This window comes from Argopecten irradians, chromosome 14 (assembly GCF_041381155.1).
Source record: "Argopecten irradians isolate NY chromosome 14, Ai_NY, whole genome shotgun sequence".
NCBI classification, from domain to species: Eukaryota; Metazoa; Mollusca; class Bivalvia; order Pectinida; family Pectinidae; genus Argopecten; species Argopecten irradians.
In genome coordinates this window covers 17,316,833-17,324,488 of record NC_091147.1, presented here as the reverse complement: position 1 = coordinate 17,324,488, position 7,656 = coordinate 17,316,833, and positions in this window count along the sequence as shown.

The following is a 7,656-nucleotide window of genomic DNA, read 5'->3' as shown; positions in this document are numbered from 1 at the left end:
ATTTTTAGTATTTGTGAAATGGCCAAAACGTAAGAGATTATAGTTGTGTAGATTAGCGCTTCGTTATCGTAACTGCCAAAGTTAACAGTCTAGTCGTATACACTAGATTAACACGACTATTTCCTCTCCAAAACTTTGATTTGAAACATTTTGAAAATTTAGAAATAAATTTACAACTAGTTATTAACCAATAAAAATATAGTAAGCGATGTCCAGAATGGCTGTATTTACGTCTCGCTCTGATTTAATACGACTGAGACTGTGTGCTGGTGAAATACTGCACAATTTGTTTATGGATGACACATCAATAACAAAATAGTGTTTCTTATGTAAGTTTATTTTATTTTTGTTTTGTTTTGTAATAATGATAATATAGATATTCGCAAAGCACACAAACATTCACACTCCGTATCACACGAAACACATGGGATATCGTCCTTGGATGACCCTGGTTGTCAATAACGGTAAACCTAACAAACAAAACCAAATATGGATATATGTTGTTATATTGTAAAAATAAATATGTCTTACAGAGGGTTCCACGTGTTTAGAGTGAGATGTGAGGATTTTAAGGCGAGAAGTCCAAGGTGGAGCACGGTGCTCGCCTCAACAGCTACCCATGAGTACAAAATCCTTGATATGTAATAAATGTAGAATTCTGTGTTTTAATGAATATGACAATTCGATGACGAAATTATGTCTGTTTCCATCCTTGGTAGATGCCATTTTTGACTTTAAGTAGTGTTAAAGTTTTTGAGCAAACGTGGTTTTGAGGCAACAATAGCATCTAACGTCGATACCCGTGGCATTTACTGCTGGATTAACAGGTTATTATCAATACGATGATAACATCAAATTAATTGGCAATGTACATTCAATATTTCATTTAAGGACAACATTTTACACCAGTTTAGTTCCACTGCTGGGATTTAAAGGTCAGATGATGGGATACCTCAGTACATTATAGATACATTCATGTCCTATCCTTCATGGGGGATCACGATTTGACTCACCGGAAGTGTGATAGTCTTTCTTTAAGTAGGTAAGAGGAATACTGTCCCTTCTATGTACTGTTTTGACCTACTTTATAGTACACTAATCATTCAGGTCAAACAAAAGTAGGTACACACTTGTATAATGAATCATAAATCTAGCTGGACATGTTCTATTTGATCATCGTTATATGTACTTTATTTCGCCTTGAATCTTCTATAGGCGATTTATTTTTATCATTGGGTAAGAGTTTAGTTTCCTTTGTTACTTTAAATATTCAATGACTTCAAGTGGTCATCGTGCCATGAACACTTGCTCATGAGGTTTGAAGATGTCTAATACATTACATGACTAAAAGGCGGCGACTAATCATGGGATATTACACTTTCTTTTCTCCCTAACTGACTTTCGTCTTCTTCTCGTCTCCCAAAACCTCGATCGCCATACTTTTGAGCGCTTGTCCCGTGGGTGGTGAAGACTCTAGCCGAGTGAACATTTGTGTTGAAGTCTATGGCCATGTCCCGTGGCCGAGCCACACCATCGCCTATAAAAGCGGTAATTATTGCTCTTGTTTAGCGCTCAGCATAAACAGATTGGGACGACTGGTTTGCAAGATGACAGTAGAATATGACCAAATGATATTACCTGTATTGTTATCTGACAGCATGCTTCAGTGCGATACCACTTTAAAACAGGACAAAAGAGTTCAACATAGTGCGAAAATACGTACTCACCTCGCAAACGCCATATATTGTAACCATGGGATGTCTTCCATAAATGACCTAAGGTGGATTTACTTGCATTAAGTTATAAGTAATTCCTGTTCTAAAACGACGACATATGTGTATGTCGTTGTAAAGTATTGAAATGTGCCCATATATTCCATCATTTATGTACTAACTCGAAAAAACTTCTCTAGGTTTTCGCCAATTTCAACAAGATTTTATTTACCTGTGTATAAAGACCACCTGGCTCTAAATACCAGTTTTCTCTCGTTCCATAAGTGGTCTTTATAAACAGGTTTGATTTTATCGTTTTATATAAAAAGGAAATAAACAAAACCCAAACACTTAAAATGTCTATTTCATTTATTTATAAAATACGATTTAACAATATTTGGATCTGAACCTGTTAATGATACATGGTTACAATGGTTACTATGGTATGTAAGCCATCGGCGGCCCAAACAGATCAAGTTCATCCATCATTCACCCTTTTCTAAAGCTCACATGAATCAGATATAGTACCGCACACTCGGAGTACTCCTCTCTACCACATTGTAATGACTTAAGGTACACAAGGTTGCGATAAGCAGCCCAGTTCCTGTCGTGCGTGACACGGCTCGCGTGCTAACGAACGCCACCACCACCACTAACAAACAAGGCTGAGCCCATGTTTTACATTACGTACAGATATTTAGGGGATGAGAGACGTGCAACACCGAAAATGTGTTTAAATTACATGTAGCATGATGACGAGGAAATAAAATCTCAATTTAAATCTTTCAAGCGACGAATTTTTTTTTGTTGTTTACTACTTTTAACAACATTTGTACTGGTGCTTGACCTTTTAATGATTTTAAAGTATTTTTTACCGAAATGTTGTTTGTTTTAAGTACAACCAATGTAATTGGTAGCATGCGTCAATGTGTTTAAAATTAACCTGATGACGAAGAAATCAAATCCAAATTTAAATTGTTCAAGCGACGAAACAAATATTTTAGTATACGAAAAACAACTTGAGACGATAATTTATTGGCCAAAAAATGTCTTTATTCTCAAAATAGTTCTTCTGCCATTAATACGTCAATTACAATCATCAGGAAATCATGAAATTTAGAAAATGGTCAAGGTAAATAAGACTAAGTCTCCACCAAAACTCATGACGTCTAACGTCCTACTAACAGCGAATATAATTCAACAGCGATACGTTGCAAACTAGTGTGTCGTTGTAAGATGCGTCAAGCAAGACACCCGTTCAAGTCACATTATATTAACAGTTATACGGAAATATGAATATGGTCAATAAAAACGCGAAATTCCAGTAAACTTTGTGAAACAAGATAAGATTTTCTCAATACATTTCACAATCCATGTGCTTTCTTTATTCATCTATGTGATTGAAAATGCTTAACATTCCGGAGTACCGATGGTATGTTTATATGTAAAATACAACTGATATAGTTTGTTGATCATATTCTAACGTCTTAAAATATACTTAAGACAACAATTATATATGCGAAGGGTTAGGAAGTCCCGGTATGTTATACCTTGTAATACTTTAGTTATTGCCCTTTCTGCTGCAACAGCATATGATAATGACCAGTGATGTACCGATATTCATTTAAACTAGGTGTAAAGCAGAAGCTGCAACTACCACATTGAGAACTGAAAGACCAAATGTGAAGCGGTGTCAGGGAAACGAAACTATGAACTTTAAAATGTTCTTTTAACTTTAATAGAAACCATGGTCTCTTGCATGTTTTCTAGTAAAATTATGTGAAGCTCGAGCTGCATGTTCTGGAAGACTGAGGTATATTCGTGTTGTGTGAAGTGAAACTTTAGCCCTTTTTATAGTGCTATATCACTGAAGCATGCCATCGGAGAAACAAAGCAACACATCCTAACCGGTCACATCATATCGACAACGGGCGAGCCAGTCGTCCCACTCCCATAATGCTGAGCGTTAAGCAGAAGACGGAACTACCACTTTTAAGGAAAACGAATGAGCACGATTAGGCTTACGATATAAATATGAATAGAAGGGTTCAACATTGTGCTTACAATTTAACCTTAAAATGTGCTTCTCTTGATTTTTTTCTTTACCTTGTCTTAACAATGCCAGTGTTATATAGAAATGCATCGGAGAAAAAATCCAACCTTTATCATACAACTGGTCAGAGGGTATATCGAATGTCGATGTGAGACCATAACTACTCGATACCCTATTCTTAAACTCTGTTCAATCAAATTAAATCCTGACAAGCAGGTTATAAACAATGTTTATTTATAGCTTATTCATAGGAAGTAACTTCACATTTCACAAACATCGTGATAACGAAGAGAGAGGGTAAACAATAGATTGTGTCATGTTTTTTTTCCTGACGATGAGACTACGAGGCGCCATATTGAGTAAGAGTGTACCGAGATTTGGGAAGATTTTAGCTTCGTCACACGCCACTTGACACCCACTAAAACTGATGTGTGTAGTACTAACGGAAGAAATTGAGAATGCATCACCAATCCATGTCCTTAGGTGTTATAATTGTATATACTGTATGGTCAAACTTACCGTGTGTTAAATAATAAGTATGCATACATAACTGACATGAGACATGTTATAGAGTAAATGTTACAACATCATATAGAGCGGGTGTCCATATTTCGCTATGTTTTACTTGTTTTTCCAGAGTAGATAATTGTATAAGAGATACAATTAAAGGTCTAAATGACAGATTCCCCATATTCTTAAAAACTTTATGCACTTACAAAAGTATGAATACTATTTATTTGTATGAATAGGGTAACAATACTTCCTGGTTTCCCAGTACGTACCATTTTCCCGTAGGGTATCCATATTTCGCCATTTTGGTAATTTTGTTTGTTTGTTTGTTTGATTAATTAACGTCCTATTAACAGATATGGTCATGTAAGGACGGCCTCCCATGTATGCGGTGTGTTGCGTGTGTGTTGTGCGAGGTGCGTGTTTTGGGAGACTGTGGTATATTCGTGTTGTGTCTTCTTGTATAGTGGAACTGTTGCCCTTTTTATAGTGCTATATCACTGAAGCATGCCGCCGAAGACACCAAGCAACACACCCCACCCGGTCACATTATACTGACAACGGGCGAACCAGTCGTTCCACTCCCTGTATACTGAGCGCTAAGCGGGAACGGAAACTACCACTTTTATAGACTTTGGTGTGTCTCGGCCAGGGGACAGAACCCAGAGCCTTCCTCACAGGGGCGAACGCTCCACTCAATGCCAAAAGCGAGGCGGTGCCAAGGGAGGCATTAGGAAAGATAAAGTCAGTTAGGAAGAAGAGAAAAGATAAGATCCTAAATTTAGTCGCCTTTTACGATCATGCAATAGGGGCAGCAGGTACAATTCTAACGCCCTACCTGCAGGGCTTACCATTTTGGTAAATAAAGACGATTTAAATGTAGATGTTACATTGTATAAGGTAAAATTATCTCCATGGACTGTCATTTGATTATTCAATAAGCCACTCATTCAACCTTCAACATTGCGTGGAATCAGACACAATAAACCACTTTTTTTATCAAGACCATCTCTTTTGTACCCCACAGGAATCTGTCGCCCCTCCTGAGTACCGTACTGGAAAAGGGGTTGACTACCAATGTGGAATGAAATTGTATTGTTTAAATATTGATATGAACATGTGTCATGATACCAAATTATCAATTATGACTCCGGCGAAATATGGACACCCGCTATACAATACCCTCACTTGTTACAGCTGTTAATTTTCCTGATCCAAAAATATCACACAAGTTGATGAATAGTTGTTGACAAGTCCTTACAGAGCTGCATGCTAAATGTCTCAATATATGTAGCCTATTTGCAAAAAGTTAATAAAGAATAAATCTGTCCCAGATATCCATGTTTTTGCATTAATACTGGTATAACTGTTGTCTAAACTCGATACCTATAAACATGGCTTCATTTTAAACTGGCCGCCATTGATGTTACGATTATTTATTGCTGAACAGAAGTATGAAAATTTATAATACGTTCTCGTGAGAGTTCAGACAGACTGGAGTTCTCAATTAAGACGTTATTTTGCTTAAAAGGTGGAACGAAACTAATGTTTACGAATGTTTACTATCTATCTTGACTTCAATTAAGTCTGGTTTTTTCATGGTGTATAACAAAAGTTCTAAATTGTTCATGAAATCTTTCAAGAAGATACGTATATTGGGACTTCACATGAGTCTCCATTCCTGTATCAATTTGTCCAAGCACCGTGATGCATGTTTTTTTATGTTAATCATGTAAAACAAAGTACAAATAATGGCCTCCCAAAACATACAGACATTTACATACCGCAAACTTTGCACACATGGGAGGCCGTCCTTAAATGACCCTGCCTGTTCATAGGACGTTAAACCCAACGAAACAAACAAAGTAACAAGAGGCCCATTGGGCCTGTATCGCTCTCCTGTTTCAGGCTAAGAACACAAGCTACAAACTTGAAGGCTTTAGAATTGAACTTAATCTTTTTATTTTCACAGATGGCTTTTAAAGATTTTGCTATATTTCCCCTACTGGCCCATGTGGGAACAGCCCCATCGTTCAGAAAAAAAATTGTTCCACTTCACTCAAAAGAGCGTGAGACTAAATTAGAACTAAATCCCTTCATTCCCACAAAAGTAGCAGATTTTAAAGAATTAGCTATATTTCTCCTATTGGGCCCTCCCTTAAGGCCCCTGGGGAGCCATAGTCACCGTTTATACAAGATTGGTTTCACTTCACTCAAGAAAGCTTCAAACCAAATTAGAACTAAATCCCGTCATTCCTAAAGAAGAAAGAGGATTTTAAAGAATTTGCGATTTTTCCCCTATTCGGCCCCTCCCCTCAGGACCTTAGGGGCCAGGGTCAGGATTGGGTCAACTTCACCTAAGGAAGCTTCAGACCAAATTAGAACTAAATCCCTTCCTTCCTACTGAAGAAAAAGGATTTTAAAGAATTTGCTAAATTTCCCCTATTGGGCCCTCCCCTAAGGCCCCTGGGGGGCCATAGTCACCGTTTATACAAGATTGGTTTCACTTCACTCAAGAAAGCTTCAAACCAAATTGGAACTAAATCCCGTCATTCATAAAGAAGAAAGAGGATTTTAAAGAATTTGCAATTTTTCCCCTTTTCGGCCCCTCCCCTCGGGACCTTAGAGGCCAGGGTCAGGATTCGGTCAACTTCACCTAAGGAAGCTTCAGACCAAATTAGAACTATATCCCTTCCTTACTACAGAAGAAGAAGGATTTTAAAGAATTTGCTATTTTTTTCCCTTTTGGGCCCCTCCCCTCGGGACCTTAGAGGCCAGGGTCAGGATTCGGTCAACTTCACCTAAGGAAGCTTCAGACCAAATTAGAACTATATCCCTTCCTTGCTACAGAAGAAGAAGGATTTTAAAGAATTTGCTATTTTTTTTCCTTTTGGGCCCCTCCCCTCGGGACCTTAGAGGCCAGGGTCAGGATTCGGTCAACTTCACCTAAGGAAGCTTCAGACCAAATTAGAACTATATCCCTTCCTTGCTACAGAAGAAGAAGGATTTTAAAGAATTTGCTATTTTTTTTCCTTTTGGGTCCCTCCCCTCGGGACCTTAGAGGCCAGGGTCAGGATTCGGTCAACTTCACCTAAGGAAGCTTCAGACCAAATTAGAACTATATCCCTTCCTTCCTACAGAAGAAGAAGGATTTTAAAGAATTTGCTATTTTTTTTCCTTTTGGGCCCCGCCACTCAGGCCCTTTTTTTTGGGGGGGGGGGGGGGGGGGCAGGGTCACCGTTTATACGATTGGCTCCCCTTCACCTGAGGAAGCTTGGTGAAAATGAAAGTCCATTCAGCCCTTCGGGCAAGGTGAGCTAAAAAAATCACGGAAAAGTGGTGATAAAGTTATCAATAAAGTAATACATTCTTATTAATAGA